We start from the raw sequence: 15,531 nt of genomic DNA on the forward strand, positions 1-15,531 counted from the left end.
CTGGTGGGAAGCTCTGCCAGGGCTCCTATTTCTATTCCTCCCGCCTCGGGCCCCCTTCCAGTCCTCTTGTCCAAATGTCTCTCGTTTCCAAGAGCCCAGACAGAGACAGAGACAGCGAGATACACAGAGACGGAGACGCCGAGGCACCAGCATCCCTCTCCCCACTCTGTCCCGCCCCAGCGCTCTGACGGACATCCCCCATCAGCCAATGGCGCTCGCGATGTGCCCCGAAAGGGCCAATGGGAGACAGAGGAGGGCGGAAGGTTTCCCCGCCCCCACTTCTAGGCTTGGTTGAGCCGTGCAGGTAGGTCCGGGGCCGGGGGAGTCGCCGTTGGCACTGGTGCCCGGGGGGGTGGGGGCACGAGTCGGTAGGGGTGATGGTGGGGAAGGGGAGGCGGCCCCGACTGCGGGAGTTTGAGGGGGAGGCCCGGCCGGGAGGCAGGGGGCCGAAGGGCCCGGGGAACGGGCGCCGCCGAGGGCCCTGGAAGCGGCTGGGCTGGGGGAGCGGGGACGCGTGTGTGGGGCACCGGGACCCCCGCCCCGCGCCCACCCGCAGGCCTGGGCCGCCGGCTGCGGGCCGAGGGGCCGGGGGGCCCTGGCTGCCCGGAGGCGGGCCGGGGCCGGGCCCGGGGCCGGGGGCGCCGAGCAGAGCCCGGGGCGCCAGGCCGAGCCGAGGTGGGACGGACCGACGCGGAGAGGAAGGGAAGCTGCATCCCGCGGGCCGCCCCTCCTGAAGCAAGCCGGGGCAACGGCTGCCGGCGCCCCTGCCCTGAGCCCACTCCCCCACTCGCCCCCACCCTAACAATGGGGATGGGGCCGAAGGAGTCGCCCCTCAGCGGGAAGGTGGGGGGGCTAGGTTTGGGACTAGGGTCCAAGGTGGGGGGAGGGGTGGGAACTCGGGCTCTCCCCTTTCTCTTCTCCCCTTGGCTTTTGCGGTGAGGATCTTGGAGGGGCTATTAAACCCTCCTGAGACTTGGGTCAAGAGTCAAACTCCCCCCCACCCCCCGCCCCGACTCCGCCCTCCCCCCAAATCCGATGAGCGGTGAGGAAAGTGATGCCAAGTCTTCGAAGCAGAAGTGACAAGCGCATAGCAAGAACAAATCTACTCCAGAGGTTTTTATTTTTAATTTTTCTTAAGAAATCAGGGTACTGTAGCCTTTGATTTCTCAAAATTTATTTTTGCGGGGTGGGGGTGCTGGGTTTTTTTTTGTTTTTTGTTTTTTTTTGTTTGTTTTTTTTTGTTTTTGTCCCTGCTCGGGCAAGCCTCCATTTTAAGCGAAACAGTAACTGGTTAAGCTGGAATTTTCATCCAGGCCTAGGACTTGAACAAGGATCCGACAAGAGGTCATTTAATCGATCTTCCTTCCTCCACATAAACTTGCCTGCTCTCCATCCTTAAAATTAAGTTGTTTGGTCTGCTTTTAAAGATCCCTAGGAAAGAAGGGCCTTTTATTTGCTTGCAGCACTTAAGTCAAGAATAGATTTTTCATGTAGAATGGGCTCTGAAACTTAAATTTCATAAAATTTAGGACCATCAGGATGATCAGAGAGGTTTTAATTTATTGGATAAAATTAAATGTGGCAAGGGTCTTTTTAGATGGTCCGTTAACAAATCACTTTTCAATAGTGTTTTTGAAGTACCCTGGATAATCATTTTTTCATCTGGGTTTTTGGTTTTCCAATTATTTATTTGATAAGCAATTTTATGTTATCTAAAGTGTTACACATTTAATCCACATTTTATGTAAAATACATTTCTGCATATAGATGGGATATACATACACACATTTGCCCTTTTCTAAGCGGACTGTGTTTTGTACATCTTTTTAGGATGGTGAGGCAAATAGTACTTTGAATTTCTGTCCAGATAGCTTAAACTGTTGGCTTCTTGATTAGTTTTTAGTCTCACTGAAAGTCCTCTCTTTCAGATACCTTCTTGAAACAAAAAATTTTCCTACCTGCTCATACTTGGCTGAGGGACTACAGAGATTCCCTTCTTGCTCATTTCTGAGTATTGTCTGAACTCTTCTGACACTATGACTGCTCTTTGGATGCCTCTCAAGGTAAGATGTGTTGTTTTTAAAATTAAAGTTCTCATTTTATTTTTTTTTTCTTTAGAATTGAGAATATTCTAAAATCCTTGAATTTGCAGCTCTTCAGCCCTCTTGTCTGACACTCCTTTCCCTTCCAGAACTCCTATTGTGTGTGCTTCCAGGACTGATTAGTTACTCCTTACTTTGGCTACTTACTGTTCTTGATTATTGGTGTTAAAGTATTAGGGAAGTTCTCAGATTAACTTCCATTATAATGATGTGTTTACTTTTTAACTTTAAATCATGACAACCCACACACAGTTGTAAAAATTCTGTTCCAATCTCATAGGATGGATTGACAGTCAAACATCCAGGTCTACTTTCAAACAGGTACTTTAGAGTCATAGGTACTAGGGTGTGTCCCACTGTTGCAAATCTGTAGCTGATTCATGTGTTACAAAAGATGTGTCATTAACCATTTGTTTACTCTGAAACTTCATATAGTAAGTAGATGAGAACGTTCTAAGACCTGTTGGTTTACCTGTACTCTGTTGGAGGGTTCTCCTACTGCCCCCTGGTCCTGTGCATTTGAATTTACACTATTTTTCTCAAACGGGTAGCACTTTGTGTCGAGTTTCATCTCACAAGATAAATTTCTTGGGTGGTGTGGCTAGATGATCTTGAGATGAAAAAGCCCTCATTGATAATCATGGTCCTCCAGTCTCTTGATTCCTTCTATCTCTTGTACATAGGTGGTCAAAGGACTTTGCGTTAGGACTAAACAGAGGGTAAAGCTTAAGACATATGTAGGGAGGAAAATGGGAGGAATGATGGAGAGAGAAAGGTAAGGAATGATGGATACCCTCTGCCAGCTTTACCAGGTGGCACAGGTTGCCTTCCTTTCGAGCTAGATCCTAGTGTAGTTGAGACTATTGTGTGGTCTGCCCTGTGGAATTCCAAGTTAATGCAGTGGATAAATCAGAGAATAATGCAGTCTGTGTAACTAAATATTTAGACTGAGGGAAATCTTTAGGTCAATGTAGACTGAATTCTCATCTTCATTTACGTTCCAGCTGCTATTGTTGGATAATGAGTGCTTATATTAGTATAAAGGAAGCCAAAGTGACACTGTTGCCAGCCATTCTCTTTGTAGAGTTGGAGGGGTTGCATGGGGAATCCAGCCAGCAGTCCTGAACCCATGAGAATTAGAGGACCTTGTACAAGAGTATTTTTCTTTGGCACCGAGTGTTTAGTGCCAGGACCTGGTGGCCCCTATTATCTTCAGGAAGTAGGCAAGGGGCTATGAATGGGTACCAGTTCTCTAGGAACCTAAGGACATTAAGACCCAATATATCAGATTTTATTTTACAGTCACCTTAGTTTTAACTAAGCTATTAGGTACTTAGAGGCCTGGTTTTGAGGATGTATATGATGTTTAAAATGTTAACTCTAAATCGCTGAACCTGGTGTGTTACAATATAGTCCCACAGCAACCTCTGAAGTTGTACGAAAGGCCTCTGGCTTGGCAGGCAAACAGAATGGAAGTGAGCGTTCCATACTGTGTGAGTTACCACCTGTTACCTACTGTGTGGCTGCCTTAATCTTATGTCCCTCACCAGTTCTTTGATCACTGGAAGACCTCTTTTGAGTCTAAACAAATTTGTTTGCTATCATTCTCCTATTCCTTTTATTACTTAAAACAAAACAAAAACAAACCATCTTGAAAGCTATAGTGTTTGATCTGGGCAGGAAAAAAAGGGCAGCTTTTGGGAAGAAGAGGATGACGTTGAATTTGAAGGATAGAAAATAAAAAAGGGAGAGAGAACTCTCTCTTTTGTTGTGAATGTCCTTAAAATGTTTCTGAGATATATTTTCAGATTACAGCTGCTTATTTTTAAGTAAAAAAAAAAAAAATGGTCGGCTAATTAAAATGTATACTTTGGAAACAAAATGTTTGTTTCTTATAGCTCATATATTTTGTTTCTGATTGTCATATTTCAGAATGAACTCCAGTTGTATCAGGCATTACTTACATGTTAGACCTGAGTATGTGCTTGTTTCCATGCATTTAGAAAATAGCGCCAATACGCACCCTTTTCACCAACCAAAGTACCAAAGGAAAGATAACAAAAGGAAAAGAATGCCAAACAAAAACTCCTCAAGGCGGTTAAGGCACTGTTGTTAATTAGAAATTACTATGGAGTGGTGCCTGGGTGGCTCAGTTGATTGGGTGGCCAGCTCTTTTTTTCGGCTCAGGTCATGATCTCACTGTTTGTGGGATCAAGTCCCGACTCAGGCTCTGTGCTGATAGCTGGGAGCCTGCTTGGGATTCTCTCTCTCTCTCTTTCTCCCTCTCTGCCCCTCTCCAGCTCGTGCACATGCTCTCTCTCTTTCTCAAAATAAATAAACTTAAAAAAAAAAATGGGGCGCCTGGGTGGCTCAGTCACTTGGGCGTCTGACTTCGGTTCACGTCATGATCTCATGGCTTGAGGGTTTGAGCCCCATGTGGGGCTCTGTGCTGACACCTCAGAGCCTGGAGCCTGCTTTGGATTCTGTGTGTGTGTGTCTCTCTTCCTGCCCCTCCCCCACTTGCGCTCTGTCTCTCTCTCTCTCTCTCTCTAAGATAAATAAATGTTAAAAAAAAAATTCCCATGGAGATTATGTACCCCTTTATATATATCAGGGATCTACAGCTTTTTCACTGCTAGCCATGACTAAGCACTATGGATGATGTTTGATGTTCCTAGGTCCAGTGGTCAGGGTTGGGACATGGGTGAGATGGGAAAGGAATGGAGAGGAGGGGGAGGAGAAATGGGCAAGTTGGAGAAAAGAGCAAAGAAAAGATGAGGGGCTGGGAGAAGAGCTGTATGGGCCCTGGCATGTGCTATGACACCACCATCACTTGCCTCAGGTTGCTTTACGGACTGCTGGTTGCCTTGTGTTTGAATTGTGATTGAACTATGATGGAAGCAAGTAAAAAGTATTCTTGACCAGGAGCGCCTGGGTGGCTCAGTCGGTTAAGCATCTGACTTCAGCTCAGGTCATGATCTCACACTCCGTGAGTTCCAGCCCCACATCGGGCTCTGTGCTGAATGCTCAGAGCCTGGAGCCTGCTCCAGATTCTGTGTCTCTTTCTCTCCCTGCCCCTCCCCTGCTCATGCTCTGTCTCTCTGTGTCTCAAAAATAAATAAAAACATTAAAAAAAAAATTTTTTTTTAAGTATTCTTGACCAGGGGCGCCTGGGTGGCTCAGTTGGTTAAGCGTCCAACTTCGACTCAGGTCATGATCTCACAGTTTGTGAGTTCGAGCCCCGCGTCGGGCTCTGTGCTGACAGCTCAGAGCCTGGAGCCTGCTTCACATTCTGTGTCTCCCTCTCTCTCTCTGCCCCTTCCCTGCTCATGCTCTGTCTCTCTCTGTCTCAAAAATAAATAAACATTAAAGTATTCTTGACCAAAGGGCAGAACTAAAATATAATTCAATATGATATGGAATGGTCTCCAAGATACATAGTTAAGTGATCAAAGCAAGATGCAGAATAGCATGTGTGCTATATTACCCTTTATGTGTTTTGGAGGAGAAAAAAGGAGAAAAGAAAATTTGTATTATCTCGGTGTATAAGCCCTTAAAAAAACTTTAGAAGAATAAACAAAATGGTGACTTTGGTTACCTGTTAAGTCTAGAAACTGGGCAGGTAGAGCACAGCGTGAGAAAGAGACTTCTTACTGTACTATATTTTTTATACTTTCTGATGTTTGTATCAAAATAAAAAAAATTTAATACAAAATTTACAAAATCCTTCAAAAACAGTATCTCAGTTTCACATCTCTTCTCGTCCTGTGTCTGGAAGTCAGAGAAACAGCCAGGGCCACAGCTGAGAGAGCAGATGGCCTTTGAACAGTGGCTGAAGGGATATATATACACAAAGGGTACTGTCATCTAGGACACATATTCTCCTGAGATCTTGATGAATTTTCAACTTATAGATGTATATTTCTAGTATTGAATTGGAAGGTCAGGCCTTTACACGTTTTACTTGCTCTTAAAGTTTTAGTAAAAAGATTTTCTTTGTTTACTCCTTCATGTTGGTAGTTAGATACACTATCATGTTCTTGGCTGTGTGATCTTAGGCAATTTCTTAACCTCTCTGAGATTCAGAGTCTTTCTTTGTATTGGAAATAATATTAACATTGCTGTGTATATCATAGCTATAAAGGCCATGGTATCTGACTTAGTGAACTACTACTGTTATTACAATAATTATTATTAATAATAGTTCCTTATAGCCTGGTGGTAAGAGTGGGGGCTCTCGCTGATGTTGGGCAAGTTCCTTTACTCTTAGAGCCTTGGTGTCCTCATCTGTATAGAGGGTATAATTACAGTATCTAGATCCCACGGTGGACTTCAGAAGAACTAAGAGTTTGCTGTTGCAAAATTCTTAGAAAAACACTTGGTGTGTGCTCACTAAACATGAGCTGCTAATTTTCTTTATGATATCTGTTTGCTAGGGCTGCCATAACAAAGTGCCACAAAATAAGTGGCGTAAACAACGGAAATGTATTGTGTCTCAGTTCTGGAGGCTAGAAGTCTGAGGGCAGGAACGTGCTCCCTCTGAAGGTGCTAGGGCAGGATCTGTTCAGGCCTCTTCTAGCTTCTGTTCAGGCCTCTTCTAGCTTCTGGTAGTTCCTTGGCTTGTGGCCACATGACTTCAGTCTTTATACAGAGTTCTCCCTGTGTGCATGTCTTTGTGTTTAAAATTTCTCCTTTTAAAAAGGATAACAATCATACTGGATTAAGGCCCACCCCAATGGCCTCATTTTAACTTGATCACTTCTGTAAAGACCCTATTTCCAGTTTTGCTGTAGTGGGCATCAGGAGTCCAAAATCTCTTTTGGGGGCATACACTTCAACCCATAACAACATCCAGTAGCCTTGTCAGCCCCACAGACTTTCGTCCCTCATCATGGGTGACAGACCCTCAGACCCTCAACAACTATCTATACATAGGAAATGAAAATTTTGGTGCAAATTGGGAACATGATTTAAAGAAGTAGATTATTTCCTTAGGCTTCTCATGGATTTATCTTTATTATGTATAGATTTTTGTTACCATTGAAACTTTAGGTTTATATAAAATCAAAATTTTACAAGGTTAGATTATTTTTTTTTAAACTGAGTAAAATTCTGATTTGAAAAATTAAGGTCAAGACTACAGTCTTGCTCTCCATGTCTCATCCTTTGTGGAAATTGATATTTGGGATTTCCTTAGGCCCATGTGTCTGTCTCTAGGTGTTTGGGAGCTAAGGATACCCAGTAATGTGGAATTAACAGCCTCCTCACTATGTGTTTTCTATGCAATCAGATGCCATATTTGAAGAAGCTGGCGTGGTTATCCTCTAACATTTGGCTTCAAACTGTCGTTTTTGGGTAGACAGAATGGGTCCCCCCAGGAATAGCAAGACCTTGAGCAAGTTCCTCCTGTGGCTTGACTGATTTGGTTAGTCCTCTGCTTCCATTCCTCTCCTATTTGCCGTTAGGGTAAAGTTCAAACTTTTTAACGTAGGATGTAGACCTCTGATGATCTAGCTGCTGCCAACCTGTTTTGTTTTTAAACCTTACTTTTCGCCACTGGCCTGTATGCACCTTTGTTTAATGATTTCCTTCTCCTGAAACGTCTAGTGCTAAGACTTAAAAAGTTAACATTGAGGTGAAAATTTTTCTAAAGGTGTTACATGCTTCTCTGCCTCCTTAAAGGAAGCACCTTGAACAAAATTATGTCTTTTAATAATAATCCAGAATTATGAAACATCCTCACTATGCCTAGCAGTTACTGTACTGGGCTAAAATATAATGTGCCTTTAGAGACCAAAAAAATATACTGTATAAGTGAGTGGACTAGTGTGTATGTATTACATACTCTGGGGTTATTCTTTTTCTTTTTTTTTTTGGGGGGGGGTTATTCTTTTTCAAATTTTATTTTATTTTTTATTTTAAGTAATCTCTACACCCAACGTGGGGTTTGAACTCATGACCCTGAGATCAGGAGTTGCATGCTCTTCTGGCTGAGCCAGCGGGGCATCCACTCTTGGGTTATTTTCTATATTCTTTTGTCTATTGTCATCTACTTTCATGACTTCCTACCTTAGTGTCAGGCAGTTATTGTCCTTGTTCTTGTTCCAGCCTCCAGCAGCTCTCCCCGCTATTTTAATGCTTTCTTTCTGTAGTAGGTTGGGATACTGGCAAACTAAGCTTATATAAATTATTTGCCAAGGAAAAGTAAATAGATCTTTAGTGATAGCTGGAAGGACTTTGCTATAGATAAAATATATGAAGAGTGACAAGTTTTTGGCAGCCTGGTTTTGCTTTTGTGCATTTTATGGAGAGGAAGCATCCATTGCTTTTATCAGATTTTTACAGTGCTCTGGGACTGTTCTGGATAAATACGTATTATGAAATTGCTTTGTGAGTTGTCATCAGAGGCTGGTTCCTAAATTCCTTCTCCTATCTCCCTACCCTGAAGAGAAGGAGTTCATAGTGTTGGGTAATTGTTTGGACTATGGGAGGAAGAGCCATTCATCTAGGCCAGAGAGTGCTGATGAGGCCTAGGCAGACCACCAGAGGTAGGGGCTGGAGTTGGGGAGAAAAGTCAGGTAGAGAGTAGGAGAGCAGTGCTGGGCCTTGTTGACTGGTTTGCTCTGCAGGACAAAGAGTAGCCATCGTAATTCTGGAAGCTCAAAAAATTATACAGGTACTTGACTTGAAGAGATTGAAAAATACTATCTTTTAAAAAAATTATCTTTTTATTCTGGACAGCCTAGTGATTTAAGTTTTTGCTGGATTTTTTTCTTCCTTAGAAATCATCTTGTGAAATGTTTCCGCCTAGATTATAATTTGATAAGTGAGGCAGCCAGATGAGAGTGGAAACAGGGCTAAAAGAATCAAATAAAACATTTTAATTAACATTATCATTCCGGAAGCATCTTACTGTGGGGGCTTCTTTGGAAGTCAGACAGCTAGCTGCCTTGCTTATAAAGGAAATCGCCCTTCCCCCAGTGACTTTGTCTCTTGGGTCAGAGAGCACACAAAGCCTATCAGGGAAGAAGCCCTCTCGGGTCCACTGTCCCTGTGTCTGTCTTTGCCTCTTCCCATGCTAGGCCCACCCCTCTGGCCGCTTGAGCTATTTTCTTCCTCCTTGTAGGGACCTCTGGCTGTCAGTCGTCTCTTTTCCCAACCAATTTTCAGCCTCCCGTGCCCTGTCGGCTCCTGTTCTTCAGCTTATAAATACATTCAAGTCTCTTACTTTTTAAGAATACAAAACCCTACACTATAACCATTGGTTCTTGGCTAGATTCTACCTATGAGTTCCCTTACATGTTCATCTCTGTTGCCAAATTCAGAGGATCCCTTTTGGCCATCTTCTGAGACCTCCTTGTAGTCTCTGACACTGTGGATCGTCCCCCCTGGTGGTGGTGGTCCCTCCTGGCCTCTTGTCTTCATTTCTGAGAAGCAGTGTAGAAGAGTGACACAGGACATGGACTCTGGATTCAGAATCCTAGATTCAGATCTCAGCTCTTCCACTTATTGTATTACCTTGAAAAAATTATTTAATGTCTCTGTGCCTCAGTTACCTCATCTGAAAAATGGGAAAAATAATAAAAATAATAGCACCTCCCTCAGAGGACTGTTGTGAGGAGGAAATGAGTTAATACATGGAAAGCACATGGAGGGGTGCTTGACACAGAGTAAAGTACAGATGATGTGACTTCAGCCTCTTTCTGGATCATTGTCATCTCTGGCTGCTCTGTTTTCTTTGTGGACTCTTTTCTTCTTTCGCATCACTGTTTGCCTTAGCTTGGCCCTCTCTCCTCTTACCCTTTGCATTTTCTCGGGGACATTTTAAGAGCAGTTTTTGTCTCATTCACCATCCATATAGTGATGATTTGCAAATGTATTTTTTCTAGATATAAATGGTCTTATCTCTGATCCCCTACACGCAGCTGCCTCCTGGACATCTCTACTTGGCTGTCCCATGTTCACTTCCAAATGACCTAATCAGGGGCACCTGAGTGGCTCACTTGGTTAAGTGTCTGACTCTTGATCTCAACTCAGGTCTTGATCTCAGGGTTGTGAGTTCAAGCCCTGCATTGGGCTCTGGCTGGGCGTGGAGCCTACTTTAAAAAAAAAAAAAAAAAAAAAAAAGACCTAATCAACTACTCCCCCCTGGTCCAACCTCTTCCCATTTTCGTGTCCCTGTGAGTGGTACCATCACTCACCCAGTCACCCAAGTCAGGATTCCTCCTTGTGGCATAATGGTCACCATATTCTTGAGATCCTAGCTCACAGTGTTTTCTTAGTCTCCTCCACTTCTCTCTCCTGAGTTCAGACCATTGTCACCCTTTGCCTGCATGACCTCTGTCACCTTATGATCATTCTACTTGACTGCCTTCTGTCTTCCAAGTTGCCGCCAGTGTGATCCTTATAAAATATCAATCTCATCATCTCATCATATGCCTGATCTAGGTAGAATTCAAATGCTTTTGCCAAGCGTCCAGGCCCTGGTGATCTGGCAGGTCTCCTTTCTGAGCACCCTGAACTCAATGGTACTGAATTGCTTGCAGTTCTTTCTGTGCATCTTACTGCTCCTTTGCCCCTGGGCCTTTACATAAGCAGTTGCTTCTGTTTAAAGTGACTTCTGCCCTGTTGTAGAAACTTAGTTCTCCCAGTTCTTTAATAACAGTGATGATAATAACAGTAACAGCATAGTAGCTGACACGGACAGCTTCCTGTGTCCCCAGGCATTGCCTTTGGGTGTGTGTGCACATAGCTGGCACTTCTGTTGTACAGTGATTGCAGGTTTACTTCTCACACCCATCTAGCTTCCAAGTCCTTTGACAGTAGGGCTTGAGTCTTGTCTTTTACTATCACAGCTTGCTGTTTATGGCACTTGGTGAGTGAGTGTATGTTGAATGGATGGTCTAAGGACTACATTGCCCCGTTGAAGTACTTCTTTAGGAGGGTATCAGTCAAAAAGCTGAGTTAGTCACATACATTCGCCAGTCCTAGCCTTACCCTTTGGAAATGTAGGACCCAGCTTGTTGGGTGTAAGCAGCTGAGTAACTTGGAATAAGAATTGCAAGGAAGTTTTTGTTTTAAATTTCCATTGAATGGGACATAGGTGTTTTTGTTTTCTTAGTTTTGCTTTTGAAAAAGAGATCAATTTGCTGACAAGCCAGTGTCACCTGGTAACTAGAATGTTTTCACATTATTAGAATAAAGTATAGGAAAATGAATATTATTTAGGCTTGTGATATTCCAACCACGTAGTGTATTTGGTAGTGAACTGATTAGAATTCTTTATTAGTGATCAGGTGTCCCCTCCCTCCTTTTTCATCAGTGCTCTGTTGAGTTTAGACACAGAACTGTTTTATCACTGTATAAAAACTGTGTTTTTAGCAACAATCCAGAATATGGACAAGCTTATATGTTTGACTCTTGAACAATGCAGGAGTTAGGGGCGCCAACCCTGTACAAAGATCCACATATAACTTTTGACTCCCCCACAATTTATTAATAGCCTACTGTTGACTGGAGCCTTACCAATAACATGAACAGTTCATTAACATGTATTTTCTATGTTACATGTATTCTGTACTGCATTCTTAGAGTAAGGTAAGCCAGGGAAAATAAAATGTTATTAAGAAGATCATAAAAGAAAATACATTTACATTTACAGTACTTTACTGTATCAGTATTATCAGTTTACATTGTCTCTTTATAAGATGAATCATGTATCTGTCAGTATCTATGTCAATATTGTCTTATATGACAAAATACTGCAGGTGTTACATATATTACTAATAGTAGACATCAAAAATGAAAAGATAATGTACAGTCTGTGTGTATGTAAGTTCGATAAATTTTAAGTTTTATAGTTCATATATATTTTGTGGTAGTGATAAAATAGACTAGTATCTATATACATTTTATGCATTCATGATATACCCTAACATTTTATTTATTTTTTAATGTTTCTAGACTACGTGGCTCCTCTGCCAGTTTTTTTAAATTGTCACAAATTTCCAAAAATTTTTCCAATATATTTATTGAAGGCAGTCTATGTATAAATGGATTCACGAACTTCAAACTCTTGGTCAAGGGTCAACTGTGGTTGTAGCCTGTATCTAGGTTTTGATCATGTAGTAATTTTTTGGCCAGCAGGGGGAGCTGAAGTCACTGATATGTGACTGCATCACCAGTTTTCAAAGTTTGTTATGCCAAAGGAAAGTAAGAAAAGCCTTACTGACAAAGAATTAGTCAGAGTTCACAAGGAAGAAATACAACTGCCAAGAGGCATATAAGAAACATATTTATTCTGAAGTATCAAAGGAATGCAGATTAAAATGATATACTTTTTTTTTTTTTTTTTTGAGTAAACTCTACCCCCACTGTGGGGCTCAAACTCATGACCCCCAAGACTAGAGGCACAACTCTACTCACTGAGCCAGCCAGGTGCCCCATACAGTTGTTTTTTTTTTTAACCTATCAAATTGGCAATTGAACTATGTCGTCAATGGTAGTAAAGGGGCAGTCTCCAAAACTGCTAGTGAAGTGTGCATTGGGCCCAATTTTTCTGGAAGGTATTTTGGCAACATGTATCGAAAAACCTAAAGGTGTCCTTTAACTTAGTTATTCTACTAGGAATTTACCTTAAGAGGGAGAAAAATAGAGATATACAGAAAGATTTGTGAACAAAGGTATTCATTGTAGCACTATTTATACTGGGGAGGACTGAGAATAAACTTGAATGAGCAGTGAGATTAATCGGTACATTATGGCATATTTAAGGATGGATGATTATACAACCATAAAACAGTGTTTTTGAAAATTTAATGTCTTAGAATGTTGAGTGTGTGATAAATGAAAAATTCAGTGTATAGAGCTATGTAAGGATTCTAAATGTATAAAAGATAAAGAAAAATATAAAAACACATATAAATAAAAGAATGAAAAGAACTATAGCAACAGACCTCACTGAGTCTGTTAGACAGAGGTCATTAGCCAGTTATTCTGTCACCAAGACATGTTTTGAGGTGAGGCATTGTTACCTTATAAGCCATTAACCCCAGAGATTTAGGGTCTCACTTAAGGTATCACTTGTATCCTGTAGGACCCCAGAATGGACTTAATATACATAAGTTTATGCACTTCCTGAGTATTCTTAACCCTAAATCCCTCTTGGTGATAACACATTCCACACATTTCTTTTTATTTATTGTGGACAAAAAGACTACCTTTTGAAGTTTAAAAGCTTAGTTTATTGTACTGAGATCTGGTGAATAAATTAGTATATTTGCCATATTGATACATTTTCAGATTTTGGTCATAGTGCCCTTGGCTTTCATGTTTCTCCGTTGAAGATGATTGATTTTAAGGTGTAATCTCTGGTGAAACCTCCTTCAGCCTCTTAGTCATTCTGTTTACACTTTGGATCCTTGTTAGCATTGCTTTGCCTTTCCGGATTTATGGTAACCAGTCAGAACTACATTTTGAGATATAGCCAAATTATTATTTGCTAGAAAGATAGGAAAATATGTTCTGTTTTTAGTCTTTTCCTTAACAACCCCTCCCCATCCCTTCCTCCGCCTTTGCACAGAACATCACAGTATCTTTAGGGGAACATTCTATAATTATTCAAAAATTCATTTTTTTGACTGGAAGCCATGAATTCTTTGGGGACAACTTAGGTTTTTTCCCTGTAGGTGCCTTACTTTCCATTTGCCCATGCTGTAATAATACCTGCCATTCTCTTGCCTGTGGTATCTTAGCTTCCTCTATCTCACTGGGCTCTTAGAGGTAATTCAGGGTAAGAATCACCTTTTTAGTTAGGTCTGATGGTCAGAAAGCTTGACCTTATGTTGAGTTGAAATGTGCTCCTTCTGCAATTTCCACTTTGGGCCCAATTTTGTCCACACAGGAACTGCAGCTCTAGTTTCTCTTCTGCTGGACAGATCTTTTAGACATTTGGACAACTTTCAGGCTTGCCAACGTATTCTCTAAGCTGAAAATAAATCCCAGGTTTTGCAAATGTTTCTCATTTGATACACTTAAAACTCCTTTCCGCCTCTCCGTTCCCTTATTTTTACAGCTCTGTATTATTTCACTATCAGGGAGCTCGTCATTCCATCTGCAAAATGGGGAATTTCCTCATGTCTTGAATATAATTCATTCAAATATCACATATAGCATTTCCAAAAATGCTACCTACGATCAGTCTTGTGCTTATACTTCTTCGTTTGGGGAGGTGCCTCAGCATCTCCCATAATATTCTGTCTAAATCACAACCTATCTATGGTAAATATTCACAATTTTGGAGTCACTCAGGCTTAAAAAAAATGACCTTTTACTTAGAATCTTGTCAAGACTTTTATAAAAGCCCACATGAATTATATTCACATGCTTACTTTCTTCTCAGAGAATTTGGGTAGACTGGTATGGTGTGATTTCCTCTTTTAGAAGCTGTGATGTCTTTTCCTCAGAAGGTTATTCATGCTGATGTGTCTTCTGGTCCCATCCCCTGTTAGCAGTTTGCCAGCTCGGTCAATTTGAAGCTCGCAGCCAGCGCCCTTCTCTTGAGTACATGGGAGTTATATTGATGGCATGTTTCTGTTCATTTTTGTTCTGCAAATATATTTTGAGTGCCTAAATATGCCAGGAGTTGAGCAAGGGGCTGGATAAATGTTGATAAAGGAAACAGGTCTGGATTCCATCTTTCTGGTGCTTATAGGAGGTCACTCCTCTCATGACTATTGGCCAGTTAAGTTCTTCCCTGCAGTTTTATAATTTTATACTTACATTGTTTTAAAATGCAGAGGATACTTTGGGATTCCATGACTACCTAACATCTGATATATTAGTTTGGAAGCATCTGGTTTTTTTAATGATGAATTTGATAGGCTATCAGTTATTTATATGTCTTAAAGAGTAATTTAGAAATGGGGTTTTTTCCCTCAAAACTTCCTTAGTAAATAAATAGTGAAGCAAATTAAAGTTATCAGCTGTTTTGCTTTTATCACTGTCTATACCCTATTTATCAAGTGACCCATCCAGTCTTTATTTGGCATATTGTTTTTCATATATTTAAACCCCCTCTTTGTGGCTTTGCATTTTCTTGCAAGATTTTAATTGTTTTGCCCTCCGTATGTCTTAGTGCTCCTGCTCAGCTACAATTTATCATCTTTTGTTGCTTTTCCTCACTTTTTGTCCTTCTATTCTAAGTTTTTTCCTTCTTCCACTAGCCCCTTTCCTCCCCTTCCCCACCCCCAGACTAGTTAGCGATTCAAAATATAAACATTTCTACAAAATTTGGGTTGAGCTCCTAATTTTTTAATCCCTTGCGTTCAGGACAGTATTGTAAAGTCCATCTCTTTGTTTTGTATTACGCATTTGCTTCTTAATGTTAATTTTATCTAAAGTCTACATTTTTTTTTTGCCAAAAATAGGG

General features: G+C 41.4%; 1 protein-coding gene across 1 annotated transcript in view; it reads left to right on the top strand.

Moving 5' to 3' along the window:
• Nucleotides 1–1,927: 1,927 nt before the first annotated feature.
• Nucleotides 1,928–15,531, top strand: part of KANSL1 (KAT8 regulatory NSL complex subunit 1) — a 178,515-nt gene continuing 164,911 nt past the window's right edge. Inside the window, exon 1 of the mRNA XM_047081677.1 lies at nt 1,928–2,063. The gene's annotated coding sequence lies outside the window, so the exon portion shown is untranslated. The remainder of the gene's footprint in view (nt 2,064–15,531) is intronic.

This window comes from Lynx rufus, unplaced genomic scaffold (assembly GCF_022079265.1).
Source record: "Lynx rufus isolate CCGP_SWC_20201006 ecotype Redwood Valley unplaced genomic scaffold, mLynRuf1.p SCAF_18, whole genome shotgun sequence".
Lineage (NCBI taxonomy): Eukaryota > Metazoa > Chordata > Mammalia > Carnivora > Felidae > Lynx > Lynx rufus.